General features: G+C 33.8%; 2 protein-coding genes across 5 annotated transcripts in view; one reads left to right on the top strand and one right to left on the bottom strand.

Moving 5' to 3' along the window:
• LOC143909886 (uncharacterized) overlaps positions 1-14,025 on the bottom strand; it is a 34,632-nt gene extending 20,607 nt beyond the window's left edge. Inside the window, exon 1 of the mRNA XM_077428265.1 lies at positions 13,830-14,025. The gene's annotated coding sequence lies outside the window, so the exon portion shown is untranslated. The remainder of the gene's footprint in view (positions 1-13,829) is intronic.
• The window catches only part of nudC (nuclear distribution C, dynein complex regulator), a 57,105-nt gene that overhangs the window by 25,596 nt on the left and 10,436 nt on the right, over positions 1-21,073 (top strand). The window lies entirely within an intron of this gene.

Raw genomic sequence — 21,073 nt, 5'->3', positions numbered from 1 at the left:
ATTCATAGATGTCTCGTTAATTTGCGAGTTTTTTCAGTGTCTCGCAATTCAACGACTTATAATAAAAAAATGCTGCATTTGTATTTGTAATTGGCCAGGAAGGCGCATTGGGATTTACCTGTAAGGCCTTCCTGGTATATGTATATGTAAAATAAAAAAAAATAAAAAAATTTAAAAAAAATAATAATAAAAAAGAGTCGGAATCGGTTGAGTTTTTAAGACTCCGACTCCGCTTGAAATGCTACGACTCCCCGACTGCACGGCCCTGGTTGTATGTAAGTTAAAAATTTATTTGCCTAACGGAACAATAAACATATGTACATACAAACATCAATTTTTTGTTATATATTTATTTAAAATATATGGAAATTAAAATATACATATATCTATAGATTTTTTATGTAATAAGATGTACGAAAAAAAGTGCTCGAGTGCTACCCGAGAGAATGTAAAAAGTGGCAAGAACGGCCATATGGCAGATGGTTGTATGAAATTAGAAAAATGTGTGATATGCAAGTTGCCCAAAACAGAGAGGAATGGAAGCGTGTTGGAAAGGCCTTCATCCAGCAGTAAATGGCGAATAGCTGTGAATGTATTTTATAGAATCTGAATATGTTTGTTAACATAGTTAAGGGTATGTACTTATATGAACTACTAATCAAGTTGATAAATAAAATGATAATGATTTTGATGATATAAAAAGAAAAGTGTAGTATTTAATTTTCATCACATTTTGCAGCGAACAGAAGTTCTGTTAATTTACTAGGTATGTACTGATTTTTCATGCCTATTAATAAATACTATTTTATTAAATGTCATCTAAATATGCATGTATAAAATGGAAAATTGAGTAAAATGGAAAATATATACTAAATACATAGGTATACGTGTTTTCACATCCAAATTAAAATATGTATATATGGACATACATATTTAGGTTTATTTATATTTTTAAATAATTTATTTTGTAAGCATAAAAGCATGTATAATAAAATCTATAACATCATTACTATTTTTCGATTATTATATTTTTCAATTACAATTTTCTCACTTATGAAACACTTGTCATATATTTTTTTGATATTAGAACTTTAGAAGCTAACCTTAAAATTTAACAAGATTTAAGATTTTTCATTCGAATAATTATTTATGATATTTAACGATTGATCAATTGCTACCATGTGTCGATAACATATTATTCTACATACATCGGTCAAATCAAATCAAACAGTGCTAAACATGTTTCTTATATACGTTCTAATTGTACAAGTTAGAATCATACAAAATCCACACTTCGCAAATCGTCGAATTATTAAGTTCACATTTGGGTTATTTTCCGAAAGCTTATTAAACCTGCAGTACTTCTAAAACGGTCTTCTTATACTAGTATGTACATATTACACTGCATATGTAACTGATTATTGCCGTCATCTTCATTATATGTATTATACTTTTGCACTTAACAAGATGCTATCAACGGTTGACATTTTATTTAGTCACATCGTGATGCGTACAAAAAAAATGAATAATTTAAACGACCGTGCGAGCGAGTGCCTTCAGCAAAACCACCCTTTGATTCTATAAACTGAAGGTCGACCGCATAAAGGGCGTTCACATTTACGAGCATTGCGAATTTTAAATTAATTTCCTACGCGCACGCATGTCGAGATTAAATCGCAATTATTAAAATCTACCTTTGACTTGTCATAATAATTAAAAATCGTCAAATAAATCAATTTTTCCCCAAATTCTCCCGTTAAGATTTCATCCTGTAATGTATCAAATTATCTAGTGCTCACACTTTAGAACCACTGCCTCGGTATAAATTTTAAATTCATTTACAACTCAATTAGTTGGAGCATTTTCATTGACGCGTGTAGTTCATAACAAAGAAAATGTGAATGTAATATTTTCAAACGGCAATTATGTATATCCGAGTCTCGTGTCTTGTACTTGTGAGTTAGTTAGTACACCGTACATATTTTCCTTTTTATTTTATTTTTTTATGAACGTTTGAACGTGCACGAGGTACTTAAGCTTTTTTTTGTTTTTCACGTGCCCAAATATTTGGTTCGAGTGAACTTGTACGTGTACGTTTTTGATTGTTGGGCAACTTTCGACGTTCACTGCTTTCGGTCTACGTCAACTATTGTCGTGAGAAAAAAAAACAGGCCTGTGTATATGTACTACGAGAACAATAAAAGGGCCGTGTAAAAAGTGAGATTGGAAAACTTTTTTCGCGTGCGTAAGAAAATGGTATAAAACGTGCGTTTTCAATTTGAAGGAATGTTTTACGGAATGGACTATAGGTATATGTTGTTGCAGACAGGTCTCTTGTAAGGTGTCTGGCTACGTTATTTATGGTAGCTATAGACGGTTTTGTCTACAAAATACATGTAGAGTCTTTTGTCAGATGCAATTTTGAGATCATATTTATTCAAGCCATTGACCCGTCAAACCATGAAAATAAATCTAATAGAACTTCAGAGAAGGTCAGAGAACAGGATGGTTATCTGTATAGATATTTTGCACCATATTGATGTTCTGTTATTATAATAAACAATTATTATATAATAAATTGAACTGAATAGTATGAAAAAAATCTAAACTTTGTCGTTAGATATGTATAATAATTTATTTATTTAAGTTTAAGTGTGGACCATTGTCCCTAATATGACGCAATGGTCGAATAAATGCAGAGAGATGAGAAAAAATAAAATATATACATATGTACATGTGTATATACACAGACAAAAATACATTTATACATAATCATAAAATACAATAGCATTATATTTACAGCACGTGAAGTAAAAATATCATATAATAAAATACAAAGTAGGGAATGTCTTGCACCTATAGCTTGCACCAATATATAAAAAACCAGTCGCAAATATAAAACATCCCTGCGACGCTCAAATGGTAGAGAGAAGATCAAAATTCCACTTATGCATCATATTCAATTATGAAAATAATGATGAGCGCAGGATACCAGAAAAATATGTTAAAATAATCTCCGAAAACCTAATAATAAATAAATAAATACATAATAATAGTGAATGTTTGTGTGTTTGTTTGGATGTTTGTCGACTATGTAAATCTACAGTTTTCAACTTAAAACCATAAAATTTGATATAGTAATCTAACTTTGGCTGTGGACGGGTCTTGGTAGGGTTCTTTTAAGAGCTTTTTTTTAATCTTTTTCGGTCACCGTGATTTGACAGAATGTTAAATTACAGAAAACGCAAATATCAGAATGCAAAGATCGAAAATCGAAAGATCTTAAGTCGAAAGATCAAAAAAAAATGGTGCATGGTAAACGGTACATACTCACTTAATTTGCGCGAGCAGGATACAACAGGAACAAGAGGAACATGCTTTTCCTCCCGTGTTAATGTGCGCGCGCAGAATACGGGAGGAAAAGCATGTTCTTCTTGTTCCTGTTGTATCCTGCTCGCGCAAATTAAGTGAGTATGTACCGTTTACCATGCACCATTTTTTTTGATCTTTCGACTTAAGATCTTTCGATTTTCGATCTTTGCCTTCCGATATTTGCGTTTTCTGTAATTTAACATTCTGTCAAGTCACATAGACCCAATCTTTTTATATATCATCACTGTAGTCACCGGAGTCTGAGGGGGCCGTGTATTGTTCAAATATTGTAAATGCATTGTTAAAGGTTTGCCGAACCTTTTTTACAAAGGATTTACAACAATGGAACAATGAGCGGCACCTCGGCTATCCTACCTCTAATCATCAGTCTAGTGGCCGGACCCACAGCGCGCCGTTTATTGTTTAATTGTTGTAAATGCTTTGTTAAAGGTTCGCCCAACCTTTTTTTTTTGTACTCTAGCTTTGCAAATAGAGCCCAAAACCCCCGATTCCTGGAAAAAGCACGCTTCCTAACCGCCCTTTAATCATCACACACCCATTCGCCATCCACTGGTGGATGAAGGCCTCTCCAACACGCTTCCATTCGTCTCGGTTTTCTCTCATCCATCTCATCCCACACATTTTTCTGATTTCATCCGCTCATCTCTCCCGTAGCCTTACTTTGCACCCTTTTACATTCTCTCGGGCACCATTCGAGCACTTATTTCGTCCTTATATCGTCCCTTCTTCTACATAGTTATGTATATGTAAATAAAAAAAATGCCAGTTTGTATATTTGTCTGCTATACAAATCCACTTACGACCATCAATTTGGTATAATATCTAATAGTGATGTAGCGTATTAGATATTATAGATCTAATAGTGCTGTAGAGTGAAAGACGCAGCAATAATGGTATCTACTTTACAGTACTTACACAGTAGATTTATTTTGAAAGGAATCGGGGTTCTTCGAAGTGTTTTTTTCTTTCATACTACGTCAGGTTAAGTCATTTATAATCATTTATTATATTTTGTACTTTATCTATTGACAACTAATGAAATTTACAGAAGCTAGACTTGTATTTGTCTGCAAGTCAATCACTACACGATCAGCTACCGTAATCGCGCGAAGTTAAACGTACTTTATGGTCACTTATGGTGGACACTATCATAAACTGCGCATTTTATAGGCTTGCATTATGCAAACGAGTGCATATGTACATGTGAGTGTCGTCTTCTGTTAATAAAGTGCAGTATTAAAATGATAAGCGTTGACCCGGTTCTTCAACGCCTACGTCCTCGCTCGTACGCGAATAGACGAATCAAATGGAAATCCTTGACAATCTATCCCGTTGATCTTGACGGCCGCATACTTATCGAGAAAAGTCTGAAAAATCTCGCAAGACCTCCGTTAAATAATTCCAATGCCTTCCGTAGAAATTACGACGTGTGATGCAATCCGAAATTTCCTATTACTACACATTGTGACTAATAAACTTGAAGATTCTTCACTTCTGACTGTACATACGTACTCGCTTCTGGTTTGTCGTTTTGATGTTGTGCGTGATTTTCCTAATGACGTTTTTTTCGTTGCCATACTTTTATTATTTGCGTTTTGTACAGCGGCTTATTATTATTATACATTTGTGATGTGCAGTTATGAATGCAATATTTCATAGATACAGTAGTATTTTATACATATGTTTCAAATGTGTATCTTACATTGAGCAATTTTATAAGTAAAATATAATTTAAGCAGTATGGCTTAATGGTAGCGTGTATGTTTAGCATCAAGTGATCAGTGGGTTCGATCCGCCATACTGCTGGTTAGATTTTTTGGGTATTTGTGACTCCGAATCGATCGTTTCTTATCAGAGTTTTCCAATTTTATCTGATCATTGTTGAAACGGTTCCTCAAATTTGGCCAAAAATCATCTTTCCTGTTGTCGCAAATCTTCTGTATTTATTTTGTGTATTTAATTTGTAAAAATTATGTACAAAATCTTAAATCCATAGATGTCTCAATTGATTAATTCTGTAATTAATGAATTAATTGTTATTTCGTGTTTTTCGGCTTTTGGAAATACGGTGATTTATGTAATAATGAAATGCTGCATTGTTTGTAATTAATTGTCCAGGAAGGCGCATTGGGGTCTTCCTGTCAAGCCTTCCTGGTATATATGTATCTATATAAAAAATAAATCAAATGATAGTGAGTTTTCCCAAATTTGATAAATTCGTAGCTTATCGTTTAAATAATCGATAAAATTGGCAAATATATGTACAATAAGTGTTCATTTAATGATAGAAATATGCTTAAATGAACAATTCTTAATAAAAAAAATGCTTTTGTTACAATATTATTAAATACTAGTGGTGTTACTCGGCTTTGCTCGGTAAATGGAAATTAAATGAAAACCATAAAAAAAATCTTCATTTTTTTTTATTAAATCGAAATAAATGATTATTTAACGACCGACCAATCATAAACGTCTTTGACGACAGCCAATCAGAAACGAATTACAGACGCCGTTTCGGTTTTATATATATAAGATAATAATTTGTTCAAGATCATTGATTTTCGATCTATCCCATTTTTCGTGCCATTTTCAGATTTTCGCTGTATGCCATTTTTAGTGAAAAATATTCACAGCATTTATTTATTTAAGTGCGCGGACAAATGTCCGTTCGGCAAAGTGTCCGTCGTCCGAATTTATTTATTTACATATTAACCACAGTGACATTACAGAATACTCTAACGCGTCACTGTGACCAGACCATATAAGCATAATACAAAAACTATATATAAGAAAATTAGCGAGACATCTATGTTATCGAATATAGATAATACATTCTTGAAATCATATTCAAATAGTGGTGACATAGTGGGTAAGATGGTTTTTGCCAATTTGATGGAGGAACCGCTTCAACAATGAAATCAGATAAACTGGAAAACTCTGATAGGAAACGATAGACTTGAAGTCACAAATATCCATGTCTGACCAGCAGCATTAAAGATTACACTCGAAGCCGGCGACCTCTCGCTGCTTAGTATCAACGCAACCGCCAAGCCATGCTACTGGCTAATGTCCGTTCAGCCAATCGTTCGTCGGTCAAGTGTCCATTCGACCAATAGTCTACCAACCTTTATAACAAATTTCTCTTTGAATAGTAATATATATCGCGTATTACAATGTATTATTAATTAAATCAACATAAAATATGTTTGTAGTTTCATTAACTTTATTTTCAAGGCTTGTTGTTTGTATGTATGTATGTATGTATGTGTTTCAGATTAAATTAATCGGATAATTATAATTTTACTCGTATATTAACACGCTATCAAATTTGAATTAAAATGAAGAATACATATCCAACTTTTATTTATCGTATTTATTAACGTCCAGTCTGCATACATTCCTATGCATACGATGTTGATACGGATAGAGCCGGGCAACTTTGCGATTGACTCATCGGAAAATATGTCAACAAGTCTAGCAGAATGTCACTGGATCACCGACCTTACCCGTTGTCGATCGAAAAGATAAATGTAAAAATAAATTAGAGAATAGTGACCGATCTGAAATGTTACTTGAATATATGTATGTATACGTTAACGACGATGGCTTGCCATTGACGCACATTGGGAAAACTCGTTACCGCAACCGGAATCGTTCTTGCATACTAATAATATTATATTTATACATGTCTACCAGATTTCAGATATCATATTCGTACTATACAATATAATATTTTAAGTTGAGACGATTTTGAAGTGCTTTTTTTTGTCTTGTTTGTTGCAACTGTATGATAAGCTTGTAAAATACTGTATTCGTTTGTGCAACATCATTGTTGGGATTATGTAATATTGTGAATACGTTCGAATGTACCGTATCTTCTTGAGGAAAAAATCAGTAAGTATAACGGAAAAGGTTTTTTATTTTATAATTTATAAAGAATACGACTGCTAAATCTTGCAAATTTCAGTGGATGATATTTCATTTTGATTTATCGTATTGCAGGTTGTGTTGAACGTTTTCATACATATGTTTTGATGATTTATTTAAATTTTATTTAATTGAAAAATACAATTTTAAATATATTCTTATCAAGTTTTAAACTGCGTTCGGATCCTTGGGGCGAAATCACAGCGCGGGATGTGAGACGTGGTTTTTTTTAGATAGTTTTAAACAAAATATGGCGTTCATGGTACCAAACCTGGTACCGTCTTTTCAAAACGAAAAATTTGAGCTGTTTCGTGGTTTTTGATAAATATATTAATAATTAGTAAACAATATATCTATTGACTGGAATAAAATTATTTAAATAGCTTCTTAAGAATCCTACAGAAATATTTAAATGAGAATGCGACCTTTTTCTAGATAGGGCACAAATATTTTCAGCATTGGAAAAAACTCTTTCAGTTTCGTTCGAATCTGGTTTCATAGTTAAAAGGAATGAAAACAATTTTTTAATGATGTATTTCGTGTATGTATGTATTGTTTCACTTATTTTTTAAAGTCAGTGCTATTTTTGCTTACGTTTTTTTGTGAATTTGTCTTTAATAAATCCTAATTTAATTCTTCATCAATCTTCAAACCCACAATTGTCTTATCTTCATCAGGATCTAAACGAATTTCTTTCATTGTGGAATCTTCAAATTCAAGAAGGATACACTCGTTTCATAACAGTTTCATCTTAGAATGTTTTGATTAAATTCCCGTGATATTTTGACCTGTGCAGAAACCCTGCTAACAACACAATATCTCTATTTTGTACATATACAATGAGTAGACATTACGATTCATGTCGATATTGCCGGCAATGCCTGGCGTTGCTCGAAAAACCTTCCAAAGCCTCTAATCTTATCGAATCTATAATTACAAACATGTAAACGTTCTATCGTGACATCTTTAAATTCTACCACAAATGTTGTACGTTCGAAAGACGTATCTGACGACAATCTATCTGTGAATGTCCACCTATAAAATAACTCAACACGGATTAACCGGTGCGGAAATCAAGTTAACCCAATTGAACACGACATCCGGTAAGAGCGAATTTATATTTAGAACCCGGACATCTATTGAACCGAACTGGTTTCAATGCGCAGCTCATTACATCGCATTGCATTCGCGAACGATAATATTAATAACACACCGTGTGCTAAAATTTAATTACGCAACATCGTACGCGCATTGACTAAAGCGACCGAATCGGTTCGCATTGAACTTTTAAAAATAACAAACCGCCAAGTTCAATGTCTCCGGCGAGAGAGAGAGTGAGTGAGATGGACACGAATTACGCGCACGATAGATTGGCATTTGAAATATGCAGCCTCTGACGTAAATCATGTATGTATGACCCTCGAGGGTGTGCGGAAATCGAAAATAAATCAACAAAGATGGGTAATTGTTGGGTATGTGCGTAATTTGTGAACTTCGGACAAGGCTCCGTTATGGTGAATGACAATGTACGTAAAATATTTTTTTTCCGGTTTTATTAAACCAAGACAATGTGGAGAAGAAATTCCATACCTAAATTCCTTGATCTTTGTTGAGTGTCTAATATTATGAGGTAATATAAATATTACCCCTATTTATTTCCCACTGCCTTTTTTACAAGGTATGCTAGGCTTTGACTCACTGTCTTCGAGAAGAATTATTGCCATTTCCAAATATTTCTTTGGAGTATTAAAGGGAAGAATTGACAGCCCTTCGATTTTATTGGAATTTAAATTTTCGGCGCCTGAATGTGTTAGAGCTTTGCGTCATCATTTACTTTTCCAACCTATTCCTGCGAAAACGTCTGCTTTCAGTAACTCTTGTAAAGGCTTTCCGGCTCCTTAATGTGATAGATGAACATTTGGACCTGTTCAATTGTCATGTTGATGAGCTGGTCGGTTTCGTGAGATTCAACACAAGTGTATTTGAATGAGATGAATGATTGGTAATTTTTATTGTACTTTTATCTTTTTGTAAGACTGGTGTGATACTTTGGGGCAACCTGTCAGGACACATTGGTCATATTATTGTTATTATTATAAAAATAATAAATAAAATTAGCTTGATAGCTAAGATAATATATAAATAAATAAAATAAACTAAGTGTGTTTCAAACAAGACACAATGGTCATTTCCTGTTATCTGGAATCCTGTGAACATTTCACATACACTCCTCCCGGTCCTGTGCCAAGTTAAATGCAGTGTTTAGGGACGATCTCATGCGTTATTTGATTTGATTTGACCCTATAGTGTTTCGGGGATCAAAAGATGCTTCTTGAGATTCTTCACATTATTTCCGGCAATATGGCCAAAGTAGGAAATAATCCCTGGAAAGTGGAAAGTCTCCCTGAAACTCTTTAAGAATGGAGACGTTTCACACGTCTTGCGGTCCATGAAATGCTCAACATTCTTCTCTAGCACCATATTTCAAACATGTCCCTTTATTTTTAGCGTCCATGTCTCGACTCCATACAATGCTATGGGAATTTCCTCATTATAAATATAATGGGTTTTCCATATCTCTGTCAGACTAATCGTTGCCGTTTTCTCCATTCCTATTATTCTTAAGAAACATGTGTATTAGGGTTTCTGATTTCCTGAACCTTTTCGATTCGTGGGACACGGGACGGCGTTCCCGGAATACCAGAATATATATTTTTTCTTTCTATTTTATTATTATAAAATTTATTTGAAATAGCAGAAAGTCGCATGATAGCAGCATGAAAGTCGAAGCTATTTTTGTTTACACTATTTTGTAAATTTTTCTTATAACTCCTTATTTAATTATTCATTCATCCTCAAACAAACAATTGTCTCATCTTCATCAGTATCTAAAAGAATTTCTTCCATCGTTGAATTGTCAATACAAGAAAAATACACTTACTGCATAATAGTTTCATCATATACAGTCGCCTTTATTATAACATTTAAAGAACGTTTTGATTGAAATATTTTCCCCGTGATTCGAGATAAGAATTTCCGGGACACGGGACATAAAAATTCCGTGGATTCCCGGAAATTTATGTCTTGGGTCGGCCCGGGTAGAAAACCTATTATCTACATATGTACATACATATGTGTACCTACTTAAATACTGTTAGAATTAGAATCAAAATTGTATTTAGCTTCTCTATGTAGAATGTTTTTATCCAAACTAAGGAAAATACATTGTAGGATCTTTTGAAAGTTTTTCCACTTTCTGTAAGCGTTGTATATATCTATTTAGATGACAGATCTGTGAAGTCGAAGTCGTAGATTTTTATGATTATTATGAAAATACTTCATTGTATATCAGGAAATCTGACAGGAAAGTTGAATTAGAGTCGGGATCTTTTTATCGCATAGATTTTTATGTTTATTATGAAAATACTTCATTGTATATCAGGAAATCTGACAGGAAAGTTGAATTAGAGTCGGGATCTTTTTATCGCCTTAACGGCTAGGATAGGTTTGTTAATGGAAAACAGCTTTGTTTTCAAGACGAATGGAATCATCCAGAGAACGCAATTGATTTACAAACCAATACGGATATTCATTTTGCGTACTAACAGAGAGTCAAATAAGTAAATGATGGGATTTATTAGAGATGTGATATTAAAAACGCAACATTGAGATCAGAACATTTTACGTATGTATATTAAAAAATTTATTGAGAGACTTTCTAGGAAATGTTGATATGTAATATCGATAATGTGACCTTAAAAGGGTTGATGTAAACAGATGAGATATATTTGTAAAAGACTGTAATTTCAGTCGGAGTAGATTCCAGTAGTGACCAATGATACGTACTTCTATAGAACCTGTCATTGTATGTATGTACATAATTATGCTCATATTCTTATCATTTCGCTTTAATATAAATCATAATTTCGATCCAGTCGTTCAACATCTCCTTGATGCGATTGTGCAATTCGATCAGTATCGCACAGATCCCGGTTCGGATACGCAAACCGGGTCACAGATGCAACCGAACCGAACCGTTTGGCCGTTTAACCTCTCACGACGTATAATACAAAGGCCATCGTCTCGTGTATACAATGAAAATTTAACGAGGCGCCTTTTTATTCAACTGTCAAACCGGCTGGCGTCAATGCGACATATCAAACGCGTCCAATTATCCACCATGCATATTAAAAAAAGTCGTGCTTTTCCAATCCATTCGGAAATCCCCATAACGGATCTTTGGCTCACTTAAACTATCGCATACCCGACATTTTCTACGAACAAATAGAAGTGTCAATGGGTATAGCTATTTAGGATAAACCATTAACCTGGAAGAAGAGATAAAGAGACAACATTCGTTTGGGCGAATGCTGTTATGCACTTTCAAGAAGAAAGTTTTTGGTCAATGTGTTTCGTGAGTAATGATGTTTAGGTTGTAAAATTTCATATAAGAACGACTTTTTTGTTTTGGTTAGTCATCGGGCTCGGAATTGTTATTCTCCCAGGATCCGGGTTCGCTCTCGACGACCCTGGGTAGGATATTTAGCTAGAAGGATATGTATGCGACAAATTAATTACACCCAAGAGAGTGTAAAACTGTAAAAGGGTGCAAGGACGGCCATCCATATATGAGATGGATGGACTTGGTAAGGAATGGCGAATATAATCGTTGATGATGACGAAACTATATGTATAAAGTACCCTATTAACATTATTACTGTGAAGTTTAATCAACACGTATGTATCTATGTAGGTACATCGCATGGTAATAGATGCTGAACGTGACGTAAGCGAGCGATTTCATGCCGAATTCTCACAGAACCGGTATCTCCAATATTCGCACAATTTATTAGCGAAAAACATTTGAACTTTTATTTAAAATACGCACGGTAACGTTTTAGATGACGCTGACTGGCGCCATCAATTTATATTTTTTTTCTGCGAAACACCTTGAATTCATTTCGATCCGCGAAATTCCTGGATGTTTTCGACGACTGTATAATACATGTCTAATGTCGGCTTTGATATTTATAGAAGAATTAGCTTCTATCGGCCATATTCGTAAGTAGTATCGTTGGAGGTCCAGCAGGCCATTGGGCCAAGGTTTTTAATTCACTTTGCATGACAATCACTTCTCGGCTACCATTGTGTGCGACATCAAATCGTTACGTGTGTATCTTCTCTGTCTAAAGGTTTACTGTTATTTTTTTTGTTTTTGTTTTTGTCTTTCGCGATTCAATCGATCCACTCGAAATCATCTTCGTTCTGTCGTATGAATGTTCGATTTCATTGTTCGAAAGTTAATTGCTATCATAATTAGCATTGTACATATATTATGTATATATATATATAATGTATTTATACATATATTAAGAACGAGATGCGGACAAAACAAGCGTTTGCGAATAGATATCGTCCTTGGTTGGAATGCGAGGTCGTACGACTCACCGGGATCTGACTATTCTTCTTTTTTTTATTATTTATTTATTTATTTATTCGCACACATGCCGTATGCGGATTTCGACGAAAACATTTGCATCCCGACCCGCGTTAATATCGCGTATGTATGTAGATATATTTTATTATCGTATCATTCGATTTTTTTTCTATATAAATGTGTCGTCGTTCAAGTGTTGAGTCCTTATATTTATAATACGACTGAAGTTTTGACAAAAGGAAAAGTGTGTAAGCACTCTGTTTGGTGTTAAGGAATGAATTGGAATGCGTGCGTTTCACCAATTTTTGAGATTAATCTGTATGTGATTAATCATTTCGATGTTTACAAAATCAAATTTTCGACTGGGGAATTTTTGCCACACATATCTTAATGTAAAATTAGTAATGGGCAAATTTTTGTCATTGTGAAATGTTGATTAAATCGACTTGGTTGAAAAAAAGTTATTATCTTTATGTACATCACTTATTGCGCTGTTTTAAGCGTTGTACATACAACGGCAAAAATAAGTTAAATGATATTTTTTTACAAAATAAATAATATTCGTTACCATGTTTTTGTCTCACAGTTATTTAAAGTAAAAGTACGTATTTTTCTACGTTTGAAAGAGAAAGACGTTTTTAATCTGAATTTATAAATTTATTTTTCATTTTTGTTCTACAATACAATTTCTTCGTGTTCTATTTTATATAGATTTATATTTATATATATTTAAAAGTACATAAATGTGGGTTTCGTTTTTATCTGCTCGTTGATGTCTCTAAATTTGTTCATACAAAAACCATTCCATTGATCATTTTTTTTAATATCCTTAAAATTTTCAATAAATCTAATCGAAATTTAATTTATCTATAATGCACTGGATGCAAACTTATTCATACAACTTAAAAAAATCATATTCGATTCTCATTGAATTAATATCTAACATGTTGCAATGCAGGCAACTTGTTGATTCAAAAACTGTTATATCGAAATTTAGAAAAAAACGTACGATTGAAATGTTCAAAATATATGTATACATGGTAAAACAATAGATAATAAAATAAAAACTTACCGTTTTTATCGTAGAATTCACAGTATAAATTGAAAAATCTTGTCACAAAAAAACTAGATTGTCTCGTTCAACAGTACGCGGTTGAATTATTCTAGTGATTTTTTTTTAAAAGCGTTATAAAACAATCGTCGACAAACAAATGTCAATGCAAATTATATAATCGTTGGCTTGACACTTCGACGCGCTCTCATCGACTGACCCCAAACCGATAAAGCTTGGACACGATAAATGCGAGGCGCCTCCCAGGTCAACGAAACCTTGGGGTACGAATTGCATTTCGACACGTTGTGACGCGAATTGTTGAAGAAATAATCGCTAAGTTGTGACACTTCGAGGGTTAAACGAATCGGAAAATCGGAAATCGTAACGCGAGAGACAACGCCCCGTTTCCCAATCGGTATTCACTCATTTGCGGTATTCAAATTACATATACAGAAATGTTGAAATTGCTATTTTACGAGCTGTGTAATATTAGATATGGTAAATCCGACGATTATGAGACAATTAATGCATAACATCCGCGTTTGCCGCGAATATTTTTTCGTACCGTCAATTACGATTGTGGTAAGTGAGTGTGAGCCGAAAACGATTAGGTTATTTTTTTAGATTCTTCCGTTGATTGCTTCATTGTCTTATGAGTTTAAAATTCCCCAAATATTTACTTCTAATGAGGTTTCTAGTCAATTATCTTGGATGACTTATCTTCTCTTGCTACTGGAATATCTATGTATGTATAGTCCATTTTATTATACATATTTCATATACTTTTCCCACTTCTTCTGGGTAATTTACCCACATACCTTCTGGCACTGCAAAAATATTACTTTTCGAAGACTTTCTGAAAACAAGCCCATTCGTATGGATCATTTTCTTTATCATGGAAATTTCTGATTCTACATTATGAATTTCAACTTCAAATTACTTATCATATATCCACTTCTTGGACTCTGAATCTAACGGTTACGACTAGAACCCAATATTGATTAAAGTCTATAAATATAATACAAACTTTATACATCTACAGGTTGGGCCAAATGTCATGTAGATGTTTGAGAGTAACTTTTTCATTAATAAACTTATTTCAATGATAGTATGTATATACAATAAATATCGAACGTATGGCGATTTATTTCAGTATTAAATTTAAATAAAATTTACAAAATATCACATTTTTAAATAAGATCCATATGCCGTTGCCAAACCTTAAAGTGAGACTTTTCGAATGAATTTTTCATAATATTACTTAATTTTTGAAACCCTAACATTCGTATTTCTATATAAACATTCTCTTTGATCTACTCAATGAGAACAAACATATGTATACATATATGCCTTTCAGATACTCTCAGAGAAACAAATATGAATCTGAAAGATCAAGAATACGTATAGGTAAATCTGGAAGCTTCTGAAAATTATTCGCTCGGGGAAATTTCATTCCCATACTTGGATCCGTCCTTGATTGATATCCTTACCACTTCTCTAATGTTTTTCTTCAAGAATACATATATCATGTGACTAACAAAGGCTGTGAAGTTAAAAGAGTCAACTCTAATTTCCATTGTTTGAAATACCTAAAGCAACCGTCGTGACTCAACGTTTGCCAATTTTTTAATTTAAGTATTAAAGGTTTAGCTTCTGGGCTTCCTACATAAATTCCTAAACTTCTTGATTACATTGCAATAAATATTGAGTAGTGGATGAACTTATGTATACAATTTCTTACGTATTTTTATTTATTAAAAACAGAAACATTCAGTACCTATTACAATATTTTTTCAAAACATTGACACCTAAAAAGTTTCTACAATATTTATTAATCCATTATATATTAACCCCGACCATATGTGCCACTGCAGGTTGCCCAAGGCGACACACATGATCAAACATGTTAATAATTACCAAATACCATCATTACCAAAATATGAGTTGAAAACACTGTGCGAAAACCCATGATACACAATTTTTCCATTGTGGAAGCCTCGTTCAAATCTTCACATTTAACCCTACTTTATTACATACATATGTTCATACTTACCCTCGTAAAATCGGATATAATAATGGCTTTTATGAAAGTTCCAAATAAGTTAGACAAAAAACTGTATTTAAATCAGTTCAATACATTTGAAATTATAACCATTTATCACCAATCATGAAACACGTTGCACTTGACTTACCTATACATGTATAGCGATAGAGATTTATTACTGAACGAATTATTTATCGATCTACATATTTGTAGCAATATTATTGAATGATGAAAATGCGAAATTTTCACCGAAAACATACACATAATTAATTCGAATTAAAATCCAGCGTTGAAAACTTGCTGTCCGTCGCGTTTTAAAATACATAATTGCCCATTCGTTTTCAATAAGTGAATAAGTATTCGAAAATGACGTTTATCTTAATTTATATTATTAAGTATCCTACTTTCGTTTAAATCATTGTTGAATATTCTCCGACATTGACACGGTTTCCAGGCGAAAGAGTTCGCCGTTAACTTTTGCATTTTCATTTTTTACTGTCGGGTATTATTATTTGTTGTGCACGTTGATTATCGAAACGCGCGCGATTAACAAATCTCGTTTTTCGTATTCGCTTTATTTAATCAGCGTACATACACTCTGGGAATGTTCAGCATTGAAACCGTTTTAGCAGGCCATTGTTAGTTTGCGCAAAAAAAATCACGATTTGTAAATAATACCGAATTTTTATCAACGCCATTGTGCAAGCGCTCCGTTGCACACGAAGAACGTCACCGAGCAGTAATGTAATCATATTTTTGACATTTTCGATCAAATTGTGTTCAATTAGAAAAAATGATGGCAATCAAATATATTTTTATCGATGTCGTATTCACATAATTGTCGGTTTTCTTGAATAAACACCGCATATGCATACATAGATACAACATTCGTGAAATATCTTTTCCGCGGTTATTATCGTCGTTCGCTAATTATCATTCAATTATGATCGTTTGATGGAGTTTCGCCGATACGGAAGACCCCGCTTATTGTGATCGCATGATGATGTTTTTGATTTTTATTCGAAACGCATATTTTCTCACACGAAAAAATCCTCCAGGTGCAATTCCGTATGTGATATTTTTTTGGCATTTTTTCACACTTCCTATATATTCCTATCACTAATTAAAAATATGCCTTTTCTATGGATTCTTAACACTGAATATATGTCTATTATTATTATGTTGTCACGGGTTCATTTAATCGTTGCCCCCTTCTTCTCGTTGATTCTTCATTTCCGCTCGAATAAGTACATTTAGATTAAAAAAATATATTCAGATTGAAAACCAATCATTGTAAACGTGTTGAAATATAAAACTGACCCATTGGATACATAATTTAATTTAGCCAGCAGTATAGCTCGGTCGTTAAGCTTCTGCCTAACGTTGGTTCTATCCCATGAGCTGATCTCGATTAAAATATTTTTTCTGAGTATATCTGTAGTGCTGCTGGTCAGACATGGATATTTGTAACTCCAGATCGATCGTTTCCTATCAGAGTTTTCCAATTTTCTCTGATTTCATTGTTGAAACGGTTCCTGATTAAAAGTTGGCAAAAAATCCTTCCTACCTACCATGTCACCACTATTTGAGTATGATTAATGTACAATAAAATTTATGTACAATTCATAGATGTCTCGTTAATTTGCGAGTTTTCAGTGGCTCGTAATTCAGCGACTTGTATAATAAAAATGCTGTATTGTTAGTAATTGGCCAGGAAGGCGCATTGGGGTTTACCTGTAAGGCCTTCCTGGTATAAAATGTAATAAAAAATAATAATACATACATACATATATGTATATGTACATACTTCCAGAAAAAATGTATAAAAATGTATATTTTTGACGTTAAAAATTCGCTACATAATTAATTGTCTAGTATTTTAAATCAATAGCTAATTACAATCAATAGATTGTAAAAAATATGGCTATCGATTCCAATACTCACTTTCGGCACAGCGATACTAGATTTTGAGTTAAATGCTGCAAAAGCCACAAATTGTTAAAATTGTGCATTTTTTAAACGCTTATTTCTCATATGGAAGGCCCAAATGGAAGATGAAAGATCAAAATTCCAATCATACATCACATTCAATTATGAAAATAATGATGAGCGCAAGCTACCAGACAAATAGGTTAAAATAATCTCCGATAACGTACGCTCACATATCACATTCAGGCTCAGCAGCAACGATTTCATTGAGAAGTCGAATAGGAGCTATCCGATAAAGAACTGTGCGGGCAGGAGGTACAACCATCAAATGATGATGTCTACCACGCACATAATTATTAAGTCCCAATTAGTCCAGCAACGACGGGCATGACATACGAGGGGAGGTCAACATATTCGCGGAATGAAGCGCAAGGGGGGAGGAAATTAAAAAATATATTTTTATCTTTCAACGTAGTCTTCTTTAATCTCCGCACACTTCTTACACTGTTTTAATAACATTTCTAAACCACGAAAAAAAAATTTTGCCTTCTTTTAGAAAATGGTCAAAAATCGCCTTCAAGGAATCATCGTTGGTAATTTTTTTTCCACGAAGGTTTTTTAAATTTGGAAATAAAAATGTATGGTGTATGATTTATTTCTTGGAACCTGCATGATGTTATAGCAGCCACTGTTTTGTGAGCCTTGTGAACGGGAGCATTGCAGAAGGAGCACACCTTTTGTCATTTTTCCACGTCGATTTTCTCGAATGGCATCTTTTAACCGATATAACATATTAATGTAATAGTCTGCTGTTATATTCTCACCCTTTTCTTTAAAATCTAGTAAAAGGATTCCTTCGGAATCCCAAAAAACTGTAGCCATGATCTTCCCAGCTGATGTTGCCACTTAATATTTTCAGGTGGTGGGGTGCCATTTTTATGCCATCGCATAGATTCTTGTTTTGATTCAGGATCATAGTAGTGGACCCAAGTTTCATTTCCAGTCACAATTATGTTGATAATCGATACGGGGTCATCACCACACATGTCCAACAACTGCTTACAGGTGTCAACGCGAAATTTTTTTGAGGCGGCGTGAGCATTCTTGGGACCCATCTTGCACTCACTTTTGACATACCAAGATGATCATGCAAAATTTTCAAAACTGTTCCATCGGATACCTCAAGTATTTCGGCGCTTTGTTTCTTATTTAGTCTTGCGTCTTCCAATATTAATTTTTCCACTTTTTCAATAATTTCTGAATTTGTCACCTCTATTGGTCTTCCTGTCCGAACATCATCTTCCAAGGACTCTCGACCATGCTTAAATAACATATGCCACTTGTAGAGCATTGTTTTAGAGCAAGTATGTTCTCCATAGACGGCGGTCTATGGAGAGCATACTTGCCTTGTTTAGTGAGAAACCTTGCCTTGTTTAGTGAGAATTTTGGGTTTGCGGTCCCACTTGATGCACTCTCCCGCTCAATACAACTCAACGACTGATGCAATCTTGTTAAAACTTTGCATATTTGCAAGTTAGGAGTGTATCCAGACAAAGCGGCATAAATCGGTTACCCCCGCCAACTCTTTCCTGCTCATTCCGTGAATATGTCGACCTCCCCTCGTATTATTACCATGTCGAAGCTGCAGAACAATACGAAACAATGAGAAGTTTCTCTGAAGTTCAAGGGAATTATACCCAAACATGCCCAAAAGGAAGTAGGGTAGATTTATGTATGGTATTACCCATACTCTTCCCTATATAGGAGACGAAAAAATGTCTTTTGCACTGTCTCAATCATTGGACAGTAATTTGCTTCATGCGGATTCTTCACAATCGCATTATACTCCAGCTTGCTTCTCACAAGCGACTTGGAAAGCAAGCGAGAAGACAAAGGGTTGGAGAATAACCCAGCATATTTCAAGACAAATCCGAGTCGATGAAAGGAAACTTCATCGACTGTCTTGATGTGGTTGTGAAAGGTGAGTTGAGAATCAAAAGTGATACCCAAATCGACCATAGATTCCACACGCTTCAACAAGATGGATCTAATGGATTGTGTATCCATTGGTTCAGTTTTATATTTCCCTGGATTTATAAGGATTAGTTGGTTCCGCGACAAATCACTCACGGATTTTACACTCAACGGTTTATAGTTTTTGATCGATGATTTTGATACACATGTATCAAAATCACATAGAGTTCAAATAACGTGTAAATTATGATCACTGCAAGTTAGATCAATTATTTTGATAAATCTGCGGATTTTCAAAAGCTTTTATTTAGTTTATTGTACCGGTAGTACCAAAAACTTGTTTTCGGTCAAATACCGATACCACCGGTATCGGTACTTTCGGTATTGTAATCCCTAATGACGACAACAGAGTGTATAACCCATATTCGTTTTTTTTTTTTTTTTGACAATGCTTTATATTGAAAATTCATTTGCTGTATTTTAACGATTTAAGTTGAGTGTAAAATCCGTGAGTGATTTGTCGTGACACCGGATTAGTTTTCAATTTGAATATTTTTCTTCAATAAATCTTCGAATTATCAACAGTACTGTAAGAGAATTTTCAGAAATCTAAATATAAAAACTAATGCTAATCATACTCTTTCATATTCACTATTAGTTTATTTAATTAAATTTCGAGTTTGCGAAATCCCGATATACATACATAGATAAACAGTGTAGCAGAAAATTATGCAAACATTTAGATACTAATTAAATTTTAAATTCATACAAATTTCACTATCAATTGTGTAATTTTTAATAATACGTTTATAACGATGAAAAGTTGATTTATTTGATAACTTCTGTTCTTTTACGTAATATTATATTTAATACATATGTATATTGTTGTTCTTTCACAGTTGTGTCGTTTCAAAACCAACTCGCTTATGTAGTTTCACTTTGAACGATATCATGATATGAAATGGGGGGATCATCTAACATACATATTTTATTTGGAGTATCCAAATTTGTATTAAAGTATCTAAGGTTATAGAAGTATGTAAGTTACGCACGTACATACATTCATAGCCGATTGCGAAACGTGGTCTTTAAAATGTTTATTTTGGTCGGGCGATTTATTACGAAACGTTTTATTGTGTTGTGTTCGATTGTGCTCGTTAGGTGGTTCTTCGGTGTCTCGTTCGAAGGTCGCTCAACCCGGAGGACCTTCGACCGCTTACGACCTTATTCTTCTGAGCCACATTTCGAGTGCAAATGCAACTCGACTCTCCCGGCGTGCAATCGAAACGGGTTTCAAATCCAGCCGATTGAAAGA

Source organism: Arctopsyche grandis, chromosome 1, assembly GCF_051622035.1.
Source record: "Arctopsyche grandis isolate Sample6627 chromosome 1, ASM5162203v2, whole genome shotgun sequence".
Taxonomy (NCBI): domain Eukaryota; kingdom Metazoa; phylum Arthropoda; class Insecta; order Trichoptera; family Hydropsychidae; genus Arctopsyche; species Arctopsyche grandis.
Note: the sequence above shows the minus strand (reverse complement) of the source record. Positions and strands in the feature narration are given on the sequence as shown.